This window comes from Brachyistius frenatus, unplaced genomic scaffold (assembly GCF_029030835.1).
Source record: "Brachyistius frenatus isolate BFR_SWC_R1_liver_20210118 unplaced genomic scaffold, ASM2903083v1 Contig_113, whole genome shotgun sequence".
Classification (NCBI taxonomy): Eukaryota; Metazoa; Chordata; class Actinopteri; family Embiotocidae; genus Brachyistius; species Brachyistius frenatus.
Genome location: NW_027210712.1, coordinates 1,011,158 through 1,033,723, shown reverse-complemented (window position 1 = coordinate 1,033,723; position 22,566 = coordinate 1,011,158). Strand labels below are relative to the sequence as shown.

General features: G+C 40.8%; 1 pseudogene; it reads right to left on the bottom strand.

Moving 5' to 3' along the window:
• The window catches only part of LOC138629287 (contactin-associated protein-like 4), a 95,094-nt pseudogene that overhangs the window by 56,512 nt on the left and 16,016 nt on the right, over positions 1-22,566 (bottom strand).

The following is a 22,566-nucleotide window of genomic DNA, read 5'->3' as shown; positions in this document are numbered from 1 at the left end:
ATAAATGACAGGTTAGCAATATACAGTAACAAGCTGGGAAGATATGTTCATTAATCAAAATGAATACACAGTTATGGTATAATTGATTTTCTGGGAGGGTTTAGAAGTACTGTTGAAAGGTTTGTGTGTAACTGAAGAGTTATTGGTTCTATTTTCATGAAGAAACAAGCGTAGAGACATGCATGCGTAACTAATGAGAAATTATCACATTTTTCTTCTTAATTATTGTCTTTATCTCCCTCTCAATCGTCATAATTATTATTATCACGACAACATCCTCTTTAAAAATCATCCTTGTCATCCTTCTTGTTCTTCCCCTTTTTTCCCCTGTCATCTTTAATAACATCATTAGCTTCTTCAGAGGCAGCAGCCATCATCATCCTCACCTTCACCTTACTCTAATGGAGGAATTTGCTGTAGCAATGATTTATCTATGACTTTAGTCATTTTAAAGTTTCGCTTCAGTTTGGGTTTAACATCAGCTAATTAGACCTTGAACATGAACTAAAATTCACTCCTTTTGATCATTGATTAGATATTAGATCTTAAAAAAAGAGGTATGTTTTTGTGTTTTGGTTTTTTTTGTGGGGGGGGGGGGTGCGTGCCCTGTTTGATTGACATGGTTGGGGTGCAGTCAGGTTTCCAGCATCACGACGTGCAGGAAGAACAACAAAGCTTTAATCTTCGTCAGTAAAAAATCATCACCAGAGTTACATATGTTTTTGTGAGCAGTGTTCCGGTTGAATTGGCAATTCTTCACTCACATATAACTTGAGCAGAGAGCGCACATCAGTCCCTGAACTTTCGGATCCACCCTCGTGTTCTCGGAGTCTCAGTACGATCCACCACTCGCTGAACCGCGGCTCGTCTAAATATCGGTCACATCTGACTCTAAAAAAAACACTAGATGGCGACGACCAAAATGACAGATTAGTGTCTTTAAAACAGCAGTTCACAAAACAATGGGAGGGCCGTCACACGGTTGGACTCCTTCCAGATGAAGTGAAGTCTCTCTACTACAGATGAGGACCCACTACGACGCCGTGACAGAGCACACTGACCTCAGCGGTGTTTGACAGATTCTTGGACCAAAGACAAGTCATCTAAGATGACGACAGGACCGAGTGATGAATGAGTGTGTGTTTAGTGGGGGGCCAGAGATTCAGGAGCGCCGGCCTTGAGCAAATATCAGTGCGCGACAAACTCTGACCGCAGGCCTCTTGTCAGTTTTATCACTTAACTACTTGTCTCCGGGTTAATAAATCTAGATCCCCGACCGACAGCTCCGACTTAACCCCCGCTGCCTGTAACGCGGCCTTGAGTTCGTCGGCTCACGTTCGTGGCTCCCACCATTTCTCCGAAACGCACATTTTACTAAATGACACTAAAGAAGAAATATGATGCGGAGGTTCTCCTCGGCTTCCTCTCACTTTTCCCATCTCCGCTGCCAACGAACCCCGGCGTCTCATGAATCATTCATCGCGTCGAGGGCAGTGTTTTATTTTTTTTGCACAGATGCAAACAACACATTCAGACTAATTAGAGCATATTCACGGGTTTACGTTCATCTGAGGACACTGAAGAACATTACACTCCGATATGGCACAGTGAATTGGTTTATTTATTGGAAGAAACCAGCTGTGTGAGAACACATTTACTGACCTCGCACATCAAAATCCTCACAGTCTGATGAACCAATTATTAATCTGCATCATCACTGATTATCACCTGGATGACCAAACCGGAGGGAAACATCACATGTCCAGCAGGAAGCAGCTTCCTGTCTGTGGTTTACCTTCATTGCAGGCAAAAATACAAGTTGGAAATAAACAAAATCAGATTTTTTGTGTGTGTGTGTGTGTGTGTGTCCTTGTTGAGATTTCTATTTCTTCCTTTGTCGAGCTGATTGACAGGAAGCAGAGCGAGATATGAAACCTGTCAGCTCGGGCACGTGCTGAAGTCAATAATAAGGGAATGAAGGTGATGATGTGACGATGTGATGATTTGTTGCTTCCTAATAGACGCATGCATCACGCTGCTGAGTGACACAGCTGCTGGAGCTGCTGAAAGATTTCTCGTAGATGAGACATAACGATGTCACAATAAGACAGCGTGATTGGCTTTTCAAGTAATCACGCTCCATTCATGAGAAGTGAGTAAAGTAAATCTCTTCAGGAAAGGATTAGAGAGACAAGAGGTCGTTTCATGTTGAAAAGTGTGTTTGTTTAAACTCTATTCTCATGTAAACTGGCTTTCTCGGCCGACATTATGTGTCCTAGTTTTTTATACGTCAACGCTACGACACTTAAACTTCCCTCCATGAGATGAACATGTATCTTATTCTTATTAAATTTTAGCTGCAATTCCTTTAAACAAAGTCACTGTATTGGCCTAATCAATTGTAAATAACCTCAAGTTTTTCATTTTTGTAATCCTGGAAATGATTTGTAGTCTCAAATCACTATTGATTTTCCCTAATCTGAACCAAAGCAACGAATTCCTAAACAACAACTTTAAACTACAACTTAAAAATAGTTAATTATTAATATTGTCACTTCAAGAGGATTTTACACAGCAAGACTGGATGTTTTGGTGGAAAATAATACTTTGTAGTGAACATATTCCTGATATGATCAGTGTCTATGTATCTGCAGCTTGCCAAAGGTGTTCAATAGCACTGTTTCTGCAAGATGTTAATTAAAAAAACGTAACATGGTCACAACTTTGTTTGATACAAAACATACGGTCGTGATTTAGTTTTTTTCCCGTTTTTTTCTTGAATAACAAAACACGCCACACTCTACAGCTCAGCATCCGTCATCAGCCAACAACCACCACTTTTGAAGAGGCTTTGAGGGAGAAAGACAAATATAGCTAATCTGAAGGAAGACAAGGAAATCACACTGAAACAACAAAGAAGTTTAGTTCCAATGACTCACGAAGTTTAGTTTTGCAACGCCCTCCGAGGCCAAACACGTACACACTAGACAAGAATATATCATTTGCCAAAGCCACATACACGACCGCTGGAGAGTACCACCGACAGGTGTACCGGACACGTGTTGTCATAGTAACAATTATAAACATGTAGCTATGAAATGGTTGCAGTTTGGTTTAGGAGAAGATCACAGTTTGGGTTCAAATTAATACGTTTGTTAGAGTGTGTACGTGACATAAGTTTGACACTTTTTATAATACATCACCTTACTTCCTCTTTTGCTCCCATCATGGTTACTACGGCAACCAAAGGTCAAACAAATGTGGATACGAGTCGAATTCATCTACGTGCGCGGATGACCTTCACAGCTGGGTTGTTGTTTTTTTTTTTAAGAGGAGTGCATTGTTTCATCTGCTTTTTTATTATTTTTAAATCGCCTCTTCACCTCCTGGCATTATTTTGAACCTCTCTGTGGGATTCATTCATTTGCCACTTGCGCACACAGGCGGAAATAAACCCCACACACGTAGTCACCATGTACACAGATACGCCTTTACTGTCCCTGTTGTCGGGTTCTCATTCATTTCCTATGAGGAAAGCGCACACTCCACACACAAGCACACTGATAACACGTGGATATGCTCGCACGTGCACGCGCACACACACACACACACACACACACAGAATAGGGAAGCAGTGGTATTATCTGTCATCAGGCTGCGATTAAAAACAAACACTTCAGTGACTCTTATCAGCTGAGAGGAGACAACGATGGTGAAATACTACAGACAGAAAGAGAGAGAAAGATCTCTTAAACCTCTTTTGTGTGTCAAAGACGCAACTTAATTGCTGCAAATTCACACAAGTGACAACATCTCTGAACACTGATGATGACTTCTTTCAACTTCCTGTCCCCCCCGCCCCTCAGTGAGGCCCCTGTTTGTGCTCTCTGACTAATAGCTGGAGTCAGACCTTGCCGGTGGCACTGGCTCAGCACTAACACAAAGTCAAAAAAAATTAGAGGTCTGTGCGTTGGAGATTATTAAGTGGATGATGTACTGTGTGTTTGCTTTCTAAGAGGGCAGAAATGGGTTTTGCAAGCACAACTTATCGATTTGAGAGAGAGAGACGGCCGCAGTCTCTTTTCTCCCGGTTATAGTTTCTGATGCACTCGGCTGAGTCCTAACCATTTCCCCCGGGGGCAAAGAAATGTCTTTATCTGCTTTATATTTCACTCTTTCAAAGCCCATAATGTCAGCGTAGTCTCCCTCCAGTGGCTGCTGTCTGTCAAGGGGAATATAAACCTGACATGGTAATATCTACCATTCATCTGTCTGTCCAGCTCTGCCCCCACTGAATCCCTCTGCGGTATTTGGTTTCCTAAAACTGTTTAATAAATCTTATTTGCTCAGGCATGTTGACTCAAAATATAATTTAATACAGCTTTCGCCCCAGGACAGAAATTTACTCTCCGACATACTTTCTTCCTCTGGGTTTGCAAACAGCTCCTACGTGAACTGATCCCTCTTTTGACATTTCCATCGGCAGAGTGTGTGATCAGGATCCAAGTGCTGTAATAAGCTTATGTGACCCAAGCTTTTTGGGATGCCTTTTCTTTTTGGTAACTGCATGTATCGAGCCATGCTATGCCAAGTCGCCACCAATCAATTTAGAAATAGGATTCTATTTCAAAAGTGTCTGATCAAAATCCAGGCCTGCTTTGGTGCTTTAGGCCTCATTAGGATGGTTTATTTGTTTAGAATCAGTTGAAATGCACGGTGTAGTTTCTTTTCTTTCTTTTTTTTTAACTATTGGTGTCTTTCATAAGCATGCACGGGCTGGACATATTATTTTTGCATTCAAACTTTTATACTGTGCACACATGAAATTATTTAAAACCAGTAAAGGAGAGAAATATATATATTTTGAAACGTAAACATGTTCCCATGGCCTTAAAACATCATACTAACAAAGAATCTGAAGAAAAATCAGGCAGGCGGAAAAAAAAGAGTAAGATAACATTAAAAAATACATTATTTTAGTCTGAATATTGCTTTTAAATTAAGTAAACCAGACAAGCCCAAACTGTCTATTCTCCTCATGCTTCTTTCTTTCTGAGAGACGTTTGCTCACTTATATCAGCATCAAAACCTCTGAGAATACAAAAAGAAAACAAAAGCCTTGTTTGATAAGAATTATGGTCCGCTTCACAGTCATGCTGCCACACTTTCCAAATTGTACGCAGCTCCATTGGAGCAGGTGGGGACTGAGTGCCTTGCTCAGTGGTAAATACTTAATAAGCTGCAGGAGAGGGAAATATTTCTCAATCACATACTTTGTACACTGCCTCCAACTGCCCACAGTCCAGTGGAAGTCAGTGCACGAAGTTATGTATGAAACCAAATCAATGAAAAGATATTGCTCTGCAAGTTCCCAAAATCCAGAGGCTTTAAAAAAAATAAAAAAATAAAAAAAAAAACACAAATTTGCATTAGAAATAAAAGACAGAATAATATAAACTACACTTCAACTCGCAGCAGAAGGAAAATCAGCTTCATCTTGTGAGACATTTGAAGTGAATGTAAACTGGAGAACTCACCTGCTTTTGCTGCCCCGTACGAGCTGCAGAGTATCAGGGTGACCTGTGCAAATATTCCCCAGACTTTTTTACACCAGAGATCCATGATGAAGTGAAAGGATGCTGCAGAAAAGCCCGGCGAGTGAAGGAGGGAGACGGTCTGCCTCTCCTCTCCACTCCTGTCCTCTCCACACTTCCACACTGTCCAGATCCCTGACGAATTTTGCACTCCTGCGTCCGCAGCGCTCACCGACCTCCGCCTGGCTCCGCGGAGATGGCATGAGACGCAGAGGCTGCTTTCTGTTCGGCTGCACTCTGCAGAGTGATGGGGAAAGAAGGGAGGGAGGGAGAGAGGGAGGGAGGGTGGGAGAAGGAAAGAGAGAGTGAGAGAGCTTTCACTGCTGTCACAGCTCGAGTGCAAAGTACTTTAGTCATTAAAAGGGCTTCAAGACCTCCTGGTCTGCTAGAATCCTTTAGCAGAAAAAAAAAATCCCTGCAGGCTACGCTATTGTGCTCCGACAAGGTTTAAGAAAGAGTCATCTGGGGTCCCATTAGGCTCCGGGCTGCTGATCACAGTCTGTTTGCCTTCATGTAATATAGCGGTTCAGGTCCGGCGGTCAGGGAGGGGATTCCCTGCACCCTCAGGGACAGTAAGTCAACTACAGTAGCCCCCTCACTGAGGATACAGCGACCTAAATGATTATTCAACAATTAATTACAAGTTTTATTAGAAAAAAAACATGATTTTTAGCTCATTTTGATCAAGAAATCTAGTGATATTATTTTATGTAGCAGGTAAAAGTATTTGAAATTTGACCTGGCCCAGAAAGCTGAATAAAAATCTATAGTTGTGGCGATGAATACAATGCAGACGACATAAATAAGTTCGGACACTGTCAAAGCACAAAACATAAAGCAGTTAAGATGCGCGTTTCCAAAAGCATCCACATAAACTAAAGCGCTCACCAATCGTGCCATTTTTCCAGTTTTTTTAAGTCTGACTTGAATTCATTTGGAGGAACGACCTCTGATGATTTCAGGTCCTTTCTCCAAGTGGAAAGTGCATCACGAATAAAAAGATTTTTGCCCAGCAGCCCTCTCGGGTAATGATGAACCTTTTCAGGAGTGCAGACAACACTGCTTTTGGTTTGACAACATTAATGACTCCATGAGGGATATTACTTGATTTTAATAATATGATGATGTTTGAATACCCTAAATGTAATACAGCATATATAAATACGTGCTGTTTATTTGCTCTGAAGCTGCTCTAGGCATTTATAGACCTAACCATTTAGCCTTCGAAGCAAATGTGGGTGTTTTCGCAAAATAGTCGATGGGAAAGTCTCAGCCCTTTCAATGGTAAAATTTGAGCGTTCAGTACAATTCATCACTGAAAGCTACAATTTAAAATCTAGGAGTTACATTTTCTTAATGTTCAAACAAGTCAAATGGCTTTATTGGCATACAAGAAAGAAAAAGCCAAAGTACACATTCTGAAAATAATACAAAGCTTTTTTTAAATGACATTTAGGCTCAAAGCCTTCATGATAGTGTTGAAGTAAATCTACAAATATACATCCTTTTGTACAAGTCCCATGGAAATCACGATTGGATGGGTTTATATTAAGCCTTCTTATCCATCTCCTGTGTGACTCCTTCATTCTGACATCCTTTCAGACACCTTTAAATCATCAGAAACACATCCTGAGTGTCAATATTTGTTCAAAGGAAGAGAGAGGACCCAAACGCGCTACACCAAACGCCCTCCATCTTTTTTATAATTAAAAAAGAAAGAGTGAGATATCCAAAAGGGGAAACAAAAACACAGCGAGCCATCTGGGGCTGAATCCAAAAGAACACAAAAGAGGAATTACACAACTAAAACTTTTTCTAGGAAACAGAATGAGGAGCTGGGAAAGGATTCAAAACTTACAAAATGACAGAGACGCTGAGAAACGGGACCGGACAGGCAAACAGAGACTGACACAGAAGGAAGGAAAACAAGAAGGGGTATAAAACGGAGGAGGCCGATGGTTAAGTGGAAACAGGTGAGGTCAATAAGAGATGACAAATTGGACACAGCTGAGGAAGATCAATGGGCAGGAAACACACAAGAGCAGGAAGTGAAATGAAAGGACAGGCAAGAACTTCAAAATAAAACAGGAAACACAACAACCACACCGAAAGAAAGACTAAAAGACAGACAAGAAATCCAAAACATGATACCGTAAAATGTATGGGTCTACATCAGAAAGTCTGTATATAAAAGTGGACCGAGCTTCCAGGTCTGAAAAATGAGATCAATGTGCCTTAAACTGCAATACCACCGAGGGCCACTGGGTGGGTGGGGGGGGTGACTCCAAAAAGGCTACAGCTCCATAGACTCCCATTCAACTTCTGTCATGAAATACAAAGTTTGAAGAGTCTGACATCGCTCTATAGTCATCTGTCATTTAAAACCGACACACAATGAGGGAGGTGAGAAAAGTAATTTCTCTCTCTAAATTGGGTTTTCACGCTCTGATGTGAATACCGTGTAAATCTCTCACTTCTGCCGAGTGAAGTCGTAGATTTACACCGCGGCCTTTATCGGCATCATCGCAGTTGGCGTGTAACTGCTCCTGGATCACGTCTCGGCGCTTGTTTAATCTGCCACGATGTTTTACCATGCAGCCACACAGGGATGTTAAGAGAGGCTTTTCAGGAGCAGGGTAGGCAGGCGGCATATGAATGAGGACGGGCTGAGAGCGGAGAGGGGGGGGGAGCCGAGATACCAACTAAAGCTGCCTGCGCCGTAATGGAAAGGTTTTGTTTTTAAATGTTTTAGAGGGTGTCAGGGAGCACTCTCTCTCTCTCTCTCTCTCTCATCCCCGGGCGTAACAATAACACACCTTGTGTGTTTTGTGTGTCAAAAGTAAATTGCACCTATCATACAGTATGCTAATATTGTGTTCATCTCTGCCTACATTTGCCTGGATTATTAACATTTCAAAAGGTTTTCTGCTCTGCAAACCACAGCGGTGGTGGGTTTTTTTTTTTCACGCCCGAGCTGATAGTAAATATTTCCATGGGTAACATTTACATGGCATTTGTAAGCAGTGCAATCCTGTTTGTCATCGACTGGATTCACAGCCGAAATACGGATGTGGCGGTAAAAAAAACAAACATCCGGTGCATTCATATCATTTTCAATGATGTGCTATGTGGGTTTATGTCTGACATTTTAATCTTCATCAAAGAATATAACAGCACCCTGCTGTACGGTAAACGTGACAAGCTAAGGTAGGTAGGTAAGTAGGTATAGGTAGGTATGTACTTTATTAATCCCCGAGGGGAAATTTTTTAACACCCTGCGGCTATTACGCTGGCGTGGCCAGCGTGGCTCCGTGGATGGAGCTCGGTCCGTCGGTCGGTCCGGCCCTTTGATTTCGAAATGTCTCCGTAACGATCGGATGAGTTGCCTCGAAATTCAATCGATACGTTGATCGTCTTCAGAGGATATTAATGAAGTTCTCAGATGTTGTTTTTAGTGAAACATCTTTGCAGCTCGTAAACTGATCGCTTCAGAATTTGCCTCAACGAGTTATAAAGAGGATCATCTCTTTAGAAATGCAAGTGGAGTTACTTCATGCTCTCATGCAGCTCAAGACCTGCTAATAACAAAAGTACATGCAGCAGTGTTTCTCTGTCAGGAGAGTTACAACGCAGTTTCAACCACGTTTTGCAACATGATGTCATTTCTTTGCAGACTCACGACCAAATTCTTGGCTGTACTGTAAGTGGGCACCAGGCCGTGTTCATGTGGCCAGGTAGATACTGATTATTACTCTGAGTGTGCATAATTTAACATACTTTTAACTGTTGGAAAATTTGAGCTAGTTTTAGAAAATATTCTGCAGGAAATAGCAAATCAGTTTGAGTAGAAACAGAATTCTGCAGGAGAAATGTAAGTTTTATTGTGTGGTGAATTTAGATTTGACTTTGTTTATTTCGTGGTGAATTACACTGTTGACCACTCAAACAGCTGATGAACTCATGTGATTTGTCTTTCAGTAAAATGCACTGACTTTGCTTTGACATTGTGTGTTTTATTTTGGTAAATTAAAGCCTGTTTTTGCTTTGACTTTGTGGCTTTGCTCTGTAGCTGTACCGGAGCCCCCGTGCAGCCTCCTGCCAGGCCTCGTTTTGTATAACTCATTTTTATTTTGCATACCAAATGAAGCCAGCCAATGACTGATGCACTCCCACTCTACTTTATATTCACAACACCTGCTGCAGGCTGTGTAGGGCTTTGGGTTTTGGTCAAAAGACTCTTAAATGGATGTTTAAAACCTGGCGAATAGGTTGACAATAGATTCAGAGAATTATTCTCTGTCAAACCTAAATGTGGAAGTATTTTGTGTGCGATAAGAGCTTGCGATATGTTTGTTGTCTATATTTTTAGTGAGAAAAGTTTCTCTTTCTCTTGCCACAATCATAATCTAGGTTACAGACACGTTTCTCTTTAGGTCAACTGAGATTTTTGACATTGACAATTAAAACTGTGACATACTTTAACGCTTCTCACAGCAGTACTATGTCATGTGTCTAACACTAAGGAATAACAACCCTCCTCCCAACAAGAATAAACAGGATTTGGGCTCCAGTGTAACAGTGACGAGGACGTTTCACATTTTTCATTGATATTTATGAACATTTTCCTCTCAAGTCTAAAAAAAAAAAAACAGAAAAGAGAATTGTGGGGAGAGTGATTGAGGACAAATCTTCAAACTGAACTTAAACCGAAACTTTTATGTCTATATACTTTTATCTTTTATGTCATGTACAGCTACAGCAGCAACAGAGTGTCTGGGAGTCTTAGTCTCATATTTATGGTGTCCAACTCCGGTTGAATGAGTTTTTGCTAGCTCATCATAATACATGTATTCATTATTTTCTGCTTTCAAAAAAACTCAATGGCACAAAGTTGTGATTATAAAATGCTGAGGACTAATACTTAACTCTGGAGGATCTTTTATCGAAGTAAATCATTTTAAAACGTGCGTCTCTGATGTGCTTCTTTCTCCACAGCATCAGCAGCTGAACCTCAAGGGTAGAGTCACGTTTACAGCCATTTAAGTCCCTTCTTTTTTTTTTTTCTTCTTTTTTTTATTCCAAACCAATGTACAAACAGGTTTTTTCGACACAAAGTTGAAATGATGAAAACTGATGGTCAAAACAAAGACCTTCAAAGGAGACTCCTGTGTTTGTTATTGAGAGAATGTCTGCTAACCTTCTGGGAACTTTAATCTTCTGTTGTACCAGAAAAAAAAACCAAAATGCCAGCTTTAAAAAATATATATATATATATTCTTCTGTTGTGTTTTAATGATGATACACAGATTATTTTGTCACCCTGTTTGAAAATGCTAACAGGGTGAGAGTCCAATGCTCGAATATGAATGAAGTGTCATCTCACAACATGCATACTGACTGTTTTTTTTACGAGGGATCTCCGCACAGCGCTGCCGTGCATTGTTTATTGGGATGCCCGAAGCATTTCGCTCCAGAAAAGTTCTTCAGTTTGGAAGCAGCACCGTTTTCCTTTTTCTTTTCTTTTTTTTTTTTGTCAATTGATTGCGCAGCTCTCACCGAAACAGAATGACAAACAACAAAAGCTCCACCGCACAAAGACTTGTGCTTTCAGTGCAGCTCTGTCCGCTGCAGCTCATTTCATAGATTGCGGCTCTTTTCATTATCGACGTCATATTTTTTTTATTTGTTTGTTATTATTGACCACAAGAAATGTTTGTTTTCTTTGTATTTCAGCTGACCTCCATACATCTACCTCATGAATAGTTTTCAGAAACATCAATGAAAGGGACCGATTCACACCCCCGCTCTGTTTGAAAATCAATGCCATCCGTGAAAGCTTTCTACATGGTTAGTGTAGCGATCTCAGCTTCTTCTCCACCTTAGGAGACAGGTGGAGAAACGTGGATCGGGTGTGAGCATTTTAGGTTACGAGGAGAGAGATGTTGAGGGTTGGGGCGAAGCTGATGAAAATACAGTGAAACAAGTGAGGCAATGGATGGACTTCATGCCAACGAGAGTTGTAAAGTGAGGCATTCAGGCTGCTGCCAGAAGCTCCTCAGATGAATAGATTCAGGTTACTTCTCAACAGTTAACGTCTTTAGATTCTTTTAAATTTCTGGTTGTTTTTTTTTGGTAATTTGGGAAATATCACGTTTGTTGTGGGAATTTTTTCTTTTCTATCCGGAAATTCTTCATTAGGATTAATCCCGATATTAGGAATAACCCCTTGAGATGTGCCGTCTCGTTTCCATCGGGTCCTCAACGAAACCGACATGCAAAACATAAAACCAAAACATTTCAAAAAAGGAAACAAAAATCGCAACAAGATCGTCACAAAACAAACAAACAAATGAATAAAAAATATGAAAGAAATAGGGCAAAATCAGGAGACCATACTCCAAGTAGACCATAAAAAACTCATCTTTCATTCATAAATTATAGAAAAGTATTTTTGACAGTGATTGCTGTTATAGAGAAGTATTCGAGAGGTGGTCATGTACAACTCATCCTATGATCATTTTTGTACATTTCCATTAAATCTTAACATATTTTTTTTTGTTCTGCCTATTTCATTTTTGCATTCCTGTCCATGTAACCTACTGGGAAAACTTTGCATTATTTTATTTTTCTATTCTTAGAATAGCTGGACGGAGGTGCAAAAATGGCCATGCTAAAAAAAAAAAAAAAGGGGTAATTTTTGTACATGTCTTGGGCTATTTTCCTTAAAACCTTATTCTCTCCAAAGCTAAACACTAAAAATATTGTATTCTTAATGTTGAAAATGAGCTTTGTGTAAACAGATTCAGGCAGCAGCCATTTGAAATGTAGATATTATTCAGACTTGTCAGTTGCCTGAATTAGACAATCATGACAGACTAATGCTGTAAAAAGCTGTGGATTGTGACAGCTTGTGACTTCAAACATAAAAAAAAAAAATCTAAAATCTGAAGTCAGTTCTACAAGTTGTGACTCTTTGACTGACTAATTGGTTTCCGTACTTACTTGGATGTCTGACGGGTTTGCCAGCCGGCTGACGGGCTCTTACATTTCCCAGACAGATGACGGCTGATTTGTTCTTGGTGGCTTTGACCTCGGCGAGCAGCCGGGTGAATGACAGTATGTCCTTTAGTGTTCTGGGAGCATTTAGGCTGAGCTGGGCTTTTTTTTTTTTCCCACCGTGCTACCGGGTATTGACCGGGTTGTGAAGCGTGATATTAGGTGCAGGTCTTCGTGCCAGGACGCCTCAGAGCCTCAACGATCCCCGAGCATTGCTGACCCGTCGGGCGGTGACTGACAGGAGCTGCTCAGCTGGAAGAAAACTACGCTTTGGGGTCCAACTTTTACTAGTTAGACAACAGGAGAAGAGTCAAGGGGGTTAACGTGCTGCACGAACACAGGTGACTGAACAACATGGGACACGCGGAGCATACGCAAGTGTCCAACATGTACAGCAGCATGATTCAGTTAAATGGTCTGATTTATCTCTTGTAGATTTTGTATTTTGTAAACCAAACTTCATAATTAGCACATTTCTGGATTGAATTTGTTTCAGCTACATTTACTTTTGATTTAACTTTAACAGCCAAATCTTGCATCTACACCTTTTTACATGTCTTCAAAACAAACTACTGACATGTTAATTACACTCAACTACTATGCTAGCTATATCCAGCTTGTGTATAACACTTATGGTTTTCAATGATAGCCTACTTTGTCTTTATTCAAATGTGCAAAAACTACATGTAATTAAAGATAATTTGACTATTAATTCTACCGCTCATTTAGGCCTATACAATTGGATTGCTTGATTCTCAAAAGTTACCAAGGAAGAAGGCATGCTGGGAAATGACCCCACTCCTTGTTATTTGGGAACGCTCGCATTGCAATAATGATTTTTTTTTTTTTCTCAACTGTTCAACCTTTTAGAAAGAAGCTGTTCAAGAAATGGACAAGAAGGTAGCAGCATGTGCTAAATGCGGTTATGTGTGTGGTCTTGTGTTTTTTTCGGGGATGGGAGGGGGCCCAAGAAAAAATGTTTTCACGGGAGCCAATCACAATTATGTCACGCTGCAGGAGCTGAGCGAGAAGAATTGGTCCTCGCAAAGACTTCGGTTCACTGTATAAATTTCTTTTGTAGGGCGGATTAAAAGATGAATTTGACAACGCTGCCGTCATCTTCAGCTTCGCCTCCGCCGCTCGGAGGGGAAATTTGCAGCAGGACAAAACATGTAATTGCAGACAGATGTGATTAAGCTCCACAAACAAGACGCGGTCCAGTGAAATTGGTTTTTCAGATTGATACCACTCTGTCTGACCTGTACGTCTGTTAACGACATCACACGCGCTCGGTAAATCAGTCCGAGTCGTGACCTTTGACCTCCGCAGTGGGTTTGTTTTGCGAGTAATCACTGGATGTAGTTGACCCCTACAGATTTCTTTTCCTCTCTTCGCCTTATTGTCTGGCGCAGCGGCCCTATAAATATCCCACATAGCTGGCCGCCGTGAGCGCTGCGTTAAATTTATGAAGGCTGCTAAAATCTCTCCGCAGTTGCTCTGCAGATTCCCCCCACCCCTCCCCTCCCCCCACAACGGCTCATGACGCCGTGATCAGGAACAGGTGGATTTATATCAGGCAGAGACAACCTCTGCTCCCTCTGCCCACTCACCATCCATATCCAGGCTTCTCTCTCTCTCCGTCCGCCTCGATCCTTTTGTTGTCTCCTTCTCTGCTTTCTTCACGTCCTTCTCGACCGTCGCTGCCAACACCGGCTTCCTCTCAGCCAAACTCCTGCTGAGAAGAACAGCGGGAAACTGAATTTCACATTTCACGGAAGGTAAAATACAGCAGCTCGTTCTTCTCTTCCGAACGCTTCTGCTCAGGTTGTGGTGTTTAATTTGAATTTATCTTTATTGTCCGATTATTCTTTGTCTCCCAGCCATCAGTTTCATCACTTTCTGTCACGTTCAGTCAACACAGGAGCTGTAACTGTAATCTTAATGTATGTGCGTAATAATTGCAGCCTTGTAAAATACAATGAAGGGAGGCAAAGTGAATATTTAAGTTCATCAACATCTTAAAATCCAAACTCACAAATCGATTCACATCTGTATGAAAACAAATGATCAAATATTTTCATACTTGATTTCTTGTTTCTTGCTTTACTTTTTAAATCATGTTTTGGGAGTGGGTATAAAATGTGCTGAAGCAACATGCATCATTTAAAATCAGGTACAAAATATGAGATTGTTGTCAATTTTGTGTATTTTCAGATTATTATTTTTTTGTATTCTGTTTTGATGTGCATTGCTTTGGGCAACTAATTCACTTAATTATGTGATCTCTTAAAGGTGACTCTTTACTTTGCTGGAAGTAAACGTGTCTCATGGCAGCCCTCCCACCCGCATGTAAAACTGTCAAATTGATGCTCATCTGTACAGATTAAACGCCTCTAATTGCTTCTCGTCAGTCCAAAAAAAGTAGAAGCTCTCAGTAGTTAATTCGACATCATTTCGATCTTCTAAAAGCCGTACAGCTCTCTGCCTCGCAACGTATGAAATGAGATCCATGTCAGCCGCCGAACATTTCATCACTTAGCGGTTTGAAAAGCCCACCGCTGGCAGTTTATTGTGGTAAACCAGCCGAGGACGGAGGTGATGAATTCATGGAGAGCCTAACGACTGTACGATGGTAATGGAGCTCTTTGTGCCTCAGTGGCTCCAGGTTCACAGGGCTAATGGGGTATTACTCGTCTAGGACCGCGATGGCAACTAATCTGCTATTGAGGGCTGAGAGTTAATGTGAAGAGGAAGGAGCGCAGCAGGCTGAGGAGGGGAGAGACGCTAAGCAGTTCATTTATAGCGGAAACCGGAAACCACAGGAAGTGATGAAGAAACTCGGATGTCTTTATTGTTCGTCTGTTCGTCATGACAAAGGGTGGATACATTTGACCTGTGGTTCATTGGTAATAGTTGATTTCAGGCATTTTCAAAGCATTGTTTATGAATTCCAACAAGTAAAGATTACTTTTAATGTATAAATTACACTATATAGTTTAGCTTCTCAGCTTTGGACGAAACCCGGAAGACAAACAGCTTTACAAACTCCCAATTATTAACAGAGCTGTTAGCAGTTTGTTTGGTTTGTCCAACCGAACAATGTAGGCGGAGCTTCTTTTTTTTTTTACACGTTTTTATTATCGAGTGTGAACAGATTCAAACACCTCCTCACTTAAAGAGATTTTACGTCTCTGCAGAAAATATCTGTGTAAAACTCTTCAGGTATCACCACTCCTTTAATTACACTTTGTGCTCTTCCGTATTTTTGCTCTGTTGCTTGAACTCTTTCTCCTGCGTGGCGGTTTTGTACTTCACATTGTCTTTTTGTTGCGTTTCCGTTGCAGTGTTGCACTGAAGGTCGTCATGTGGGCAGTTTTTCATCTGTGCTGAAATTAATTTTGTCCGCCCGCCTCGACCTACGTCTCCCGTCTGTTCGGAGGAAGGGGGTGATAGATCAGATATCTTAACTTTTCCTTTTATCTGTGAGGGCAAACAGGTCTGCAGGGAAGAAGTGAGAAAGAAAACGTTCTTTTTTCCTGAAGGTAGACGGTGACACATTTGAATGTGATCTCGTGTTGTTACAGAGTTTGAGTGGTTGGAAGGCTTTGGTTAATTATGGAAGCGCCGAATCCGAGTTGCACGTCACATTTAAGAAAAGGTGTAAAACTTGTGAGCTGTGTTTTAACGTGTTAATTTATTGAGCGTCTTGTTAAAGTTGTTTTGACATCATTATAATTGGAGAAATGCTCGGGGAAGATTTTTTTTTTTTTATCAGATTACAAGTTGATAAGAATCAAACAAGTTTGAATTACTGCTTTTGCAATTTCTGACATAAATTCCCTCTCTGCCAAAGATGTTCTTGAAACAGCAACAAAACAAACAAGAAATCGCTGCGAATCGCCTCCAGACAGCGTTGACACTAAAGTATGAAGTCGTCAAGAAACAGCTAAAATTGGGTCCCCGGATGCATTTCAGTTTGTCGCACGAAAACCGCTGATCAGGGAAATGAGAAAGAAAGTTTGGGATTTCCTCCCAAGTTTCTACAAATAATTTTTTTCAGTTTTGTCCTCCTTCATTTTTAGAAAGTCTCCAACTCTTAAAAAAAAGATTCTGAAAAAGATCATACAGGTGGTTTGTTTGACATTAAAACCACAAGATTGGGTGATTATTGAAGGGTGTTAAAACAACCTGTATCTGCGTTTCTTGCGACCTGGAGTGGTCGTAGGAGTTATGACGGGAGCAACGGAGGACGTCAGGTGACGCGCTATAAAGAACTGCAGGGAAAGGAGCGGGAAGGTGCAAGGTGTTTCGGTGGAAGGAGTTTTACATGGAACATGTCTGTGACAAAAGTCAACAGTGAGTGGTTTTGACTTATGTAATGTATCTACCAGCTCACAATACATCCCAGGACGCACATAACGTACACAACATTTAATCTGATGTAGTTTTGGTGCCCAATAAAACTGCGACCATTTCACAACGTTTACCTCATGCTCATTATGGTTATCATGAGGGCACAGGACTGGTGTGTCTGTTCCAGGCCGTCTTTAGTTAAAAATACACATCTTGTCGTGTAGGTGGGAGGATCTGTCCCGTAGACGATGCTTAAAATGCTCCTGTTTTGCTTTGGGAGTCAGTCGAAATTGAATTATTGCTTAGTTTTTCAGGAAATGTTGGAAGGATTAATATTGGTGCCGAGCCATTTCTAAGGAATACCAAAAGGATTAAGAATAATTCTCTGGTTTCAGGTTCCCTCGCTGTTGTATTCAATGAATCTCTGATACTAAAGGGTTTATCAACATCTTTGTCAGGAAACCTACGCTACATAATACATCATGGAAAGAATAATGTGGATCTGATCATTGTTAATGGATGATAACGTGACCTATTTCCAACGTCAGGCTGTTCACACAGGAAGATTTTCTCTCAAAAAAGAGGGCTCCTGGAAAATGTGATAAAAAAAAAAAAAAAAACGTCCAAAATATAAAGTAGAGTATTTACTGTATCTTTACCTACTTGGTGAGCAACCTTCGAGTGCAGGCTGGTTTTGAAAAAGACCAGCAGTGATATAAAAATTGATGCGAACAGATCAATATTTTTTTTAAAGAGAGTAAAGCTCAAATATTCTTGAGGATTTCCTTAAAGGACTGGTGTACCGTCGTAACCTCACGGTGAGAGTGAAGTATCTGAAGAAAGTTTCTCAGATTTTCTCTGGTTTACAATCTGAAAAAAAACAAGAAAAAAAAAACAACAACCTCTAAATGTTCTTCAAGGCCTTTTTTACATTCAGAGTGCAGCTGTTTTTTGCCACGCTGCCATTTAGTATTCTGTTTATGACTATGGAAACAGAAACTGTCATTTTTGCTGCTCTTGCACAATCAAAGCGAGTCCAAGAGCTTTGATTACATCTTAAAAACTAAAAAATTTGTTTTTTTGTCGAGCCCGCCTGCCTCATCGCGGTATCGGTTTCTTTTGTTTACTCAAAGGAATCTGTGATTGGGAAGTTTACCTGCCATCAGCTCCTCACACACACACACACACACACACACACACACACACACACACACACACACACACACACACACACACACACACACACACACACTTCAGACCAATCAGTAGTTGGAACAGCCGCCTGCATTGCTCCATTAGCGGACTATGAAATGGAAGTTAGCAGATTTCGTACTGTGAAATATTGGCTGCAAAGGCCAACGTCGGGGGAGTGGGCTGAGCAGAATCATAATGCTGCAAAAAGTACTCAACGTAAAAAACTTTTCCTGACTGAAGGTGTGCTCCACGTGTACGTCCTCATGTATTATTCATATCTTTGTGTATGTTTTGACCATGAAAACAAATCTCCCTGTGGGATAGTAAAGACTATCTGCAGCTGATACGAATCTCTGCTTTCCTGTTGTGCATATTTAAGTCTGTGATAGAAAAACTGAGAATATAATGACAACAGAATAATGAAACTCCTGCAATGTGGCAAGACTGGGGAACTTTTTTTTTAAATTTAAAAAAAAAAAAAAATTTACAAGATAAGCTAATAAATTACATTTTATTATAAAGTGCAGGATATGTTCTACAATCAGAAAATATTCGAAAATACTGTTATAGTCTGTGAAATTACAGAGTCTGTGTTCACTGCCGGCTTTCTTCAGCTCCTCTGGTGACTCTACAGATGCTGTTTCAAGGCAGACAGCTAGTCAAGATGAGTGACAGGGCGGGTGGGTGTGAGCTACTGAGGTCAAGTATAATGGGAGTCACACATTCACGGGTACAAGGCAAAAACCTGCATGAAGTGGCTTTAATCATTATGACGTATTTCATTTCTCCCAGTGGAGAATTTATCTTGTTAAAGTTTAAAGGTCAAAGTCAGATGCAGCGCAGGAGCTGCAAGAGATTCACGGTGCGTTCAAATACCCAGCTGACCGTATTATTTAGTATGCCGGAAAAAGATTTAGTATGTCTCAATACATAGTAAGGAAAATGTCCTACTGCATCGTTCGCAGTAAGCAAGCTGTTCTGACCCACAATCACTTAAAATGACAAGCTACAGATACGACCATGAAGGTCTACGTTCAAGGCACATTTTCACAAGAAGAAGAAGAAGAAGAGGAGTGACGTTAAGTGTAGCACTCATTTCCAAAATCGCATCTTTTTTTCCTTTTAATTCAAATGTCACGCAATGGACTGTAACAGATATGACCAAGAGGGTCAAAGTTCAAGGTGCATATTTTTAGGACAAAGTAGTATGTTTACATACCTCATGCAACAGTACATACTTTGTAAGGGGAGCTGCAGTACTGAAAGTAAAAATAAAGAGTATGCGGAACACAGCTTTGCTGAAAGACACTAAAACAGTGTATTCTATATACAGTATATGCTTTCCAAAAAAGCTGGAGACCCCCTGCTGCTCTCCAGACCTCCCCGCTGCCCCGGCCGTCCTCTGCTGGCCTCCATCTGAAACTTTAAGGTTTTGATGCTTTGCTACTGAATAAATAAGCGGATTTTCCCCGGCGTATGTTGCGGAACTTTCATCATCTTTTAGATCTATACTCAAAGCCATTTCACACGTAGAGTAAAGTGTAAGGGTGAAGATAAAAGGCGCTAAAGCAACACTTCCTGGGGACTCCTGCTTTATTCGCACATCTGCCATCATTTATAAGGTCTTAAATGGTTACGGTATGAAAGCTGGAAACTGAAACTTGATTTGATAAGAGAAGAGAATGAATACAAATAAGATCTGAGTCTTATTGAATAAAAACAGGCTTGATTTGATAAACTTCTTCATTATTTATGACAGCTCTATTCGCTATTTATCAACACACCAGTTTTCACATTCACTGGCCAGTGTGACAACAATAAGGCTCATAATTAAACAATCCCTATAAATGTGTGAAGTCGTGGGCGACTTTTTCTGTATTAGAGAAGACTATTTTTGTCCTAAATGAGTGCTGTGAGTGTATAAACATAATAACTAAATAGTTTAATGCTGCCGTTGCCGAGTGTCGGCGGTTCTTGTTACAGCAAGAACCGCCATATTTACAGTTATTATTTTAACACCGTCATCTCGAGATCACGGGCTAATTATTTCTGAAACTCGCGAAATCAAACTGGTTTTCTTTGTTTTCTCTCCTGTATGCAGGTTGTCATGGCGCTCCAGAGCTCTGACAAACATTACAATCGCAGGAAATTACCTTTTGGGTTCTCATGGCAACGGGTTGATAATCTAAATAAAAGAGCATGAAAAAGAATAATTTTGTCTCGTCTTTCGGAGTATTTGCTCCTTTCTGAACATATTAATAATCGTTCCGGTTCACTTTGATAGAAAACGTAATTCAGTCACTATCGTGTTTTTGATAAAAGTCAATGCTATTTTAATTCAGAAAAAGTAATTGCGAGCGACAGTGCGGGTTTCGAAGCGGTATTATCGTGATTATTGGAACCTCCATTATTTTTCTTTATTCTAGCAGCATGTTTGGGAGCAGCTGGCTGATTGTGTTTGATGTCTGCTGCCTCGCTCCCTCGCCGAGCACCGAAGATCTCACGCACTTTAATTAATGACACGATAACCGTCGAGGAGAGAGCGCGGGCACCAAACACACCGGCGAGGAGCTGGAGCCGAGCTAAACGGGATTTCTTTCCACCTGGTTCTCCATATGCTCTGCATCTTGTTGTGTTTACCCTCTCTGGTCGCCGTCCCGCTTTCCATCTGTCTCACTGCTTCACTCGGTGGACCTCCTACTCGCTGGTTTAGTCTGTCTCTCTCACAAACACAACCACAACCACAAACACTAACACTAACACGCAGAGAAGCAGACTTACATCTCAAGCAGCAGGAGGCATGAGACTGCGTAGGAAATCTGTTAAGAGCCTCACAGACACTTTGCCACGGGAGGAGGAGTGTGTTGTTTTGTCTCATTAAAAAGCAGCAGTGGCTCCACTCGTATCAACACAGTGTCAACGGCGTGTTACTGATACGATCTGCGAGACAGCTTGGATGAATAAACAGCGCTGCACAGTGAGAGGAACTGGTGATTACTAACTGTGGGGTGGAATCTGTTGTGTCGGACCTTATCAGTGTGCCGGTGTGGAGCGTTAAAGAGGAGGAATGTGTGTGTGTGTGTGTGTGTGTGTGTGTGTGTGTGTGTGTGTGTGTGTGTGTGTGTGTGTGTGTGTGTGTGTGTGTGTGTGTGTGTGTGTGTGTGTGTGTGTGTGTGTGTGTGTGTGTTTGAGGTGATAGCAGTGTTCGAATGAGGCCTAAGAATACAGATGTTGCAGTAATATTATATATTCTTAGTACAGTTTAAATGTCGCTTTTCTGAAGTGTCAAAATTAGCAAAGCCAAATTATCATGTCTTTACACATTTAATCCATTTAACCCCCCAATGTGTGGAGTTTTTTCTTTTTTTTTTAAATAATAGTGTTCGATCACCGTATTTGCACTCCTGCTAACTCGTTATTTTATTTATTTTTATTTACTGTACATTTTTACTACCTTTTTTTTTTTGTATTGTCAGTTTTATTGTTGTTTTTTTTTTTTTTTTAATTCTGTATCTTTTTAACCTGTGCTCCCTGACAGACTTCCTGAATGGACTGCAGAGAGCAGGGCCACGCTATAACATAAGGTGGTACGGGTGAGTTTCTCACCCACGACAATACAATCATCGCTCCCCCCACCGCCCCGACGTGCCACGTTGGGCTCCCTGCAACTTGTTCCCCAAAAATAAGTTCAGATTGAAGGGTCGCCAGTTTGACTCTGTGGGGGAGATCTAGCGAGAATCACAGATGCTGCTTGACACGCTTATAGTATGAGATCTAAAGGGATTGTTTCAAGTGGGGCAGGAGCGCTGAGAGCATAGTGTCACTGCACCAGGTGACTACTTTGAAGGGACAATATGTTTTTTTTTATGTTATTGGCATAGAAAATAAACAGAAATGCATTAGTGTAGCATTTACCTTTAAATAGATGTTGAAAAACTAAAGTTTGCTCTATTTCACATGATTGTTCCCACATGTATGCGTCAGCCTCTTTTTGATTCATCGTTTGCAGAACAAACTGTATATATACAGTTGATTTGACCTGTTCGGTCGAGTGATCTCTCTTAGAAGTAGATGAGTCATTTTCAACATAACATTTGTATATCTACGAGGCACACTTAAAATTCAATTTTGCAGCGTAGTCCTTCACCGCTGCAAAAACAAGTGCAAGTGCAAGTGTGCAAGTAGGAAACAGAGATGGCATCTGCAAACTAACAACAACAACAACAACAACAACAACAACAACAAGAGAAGGAAAAAAAAAACCTCCCCAGGTCAGGATGTGAAAGTTATTAAAATTCCTGAATTTGCAATCATGTATATTTGCACCCTGCATCCTTGAACTAACTGGACTGCCCATAGAGAGCCACTC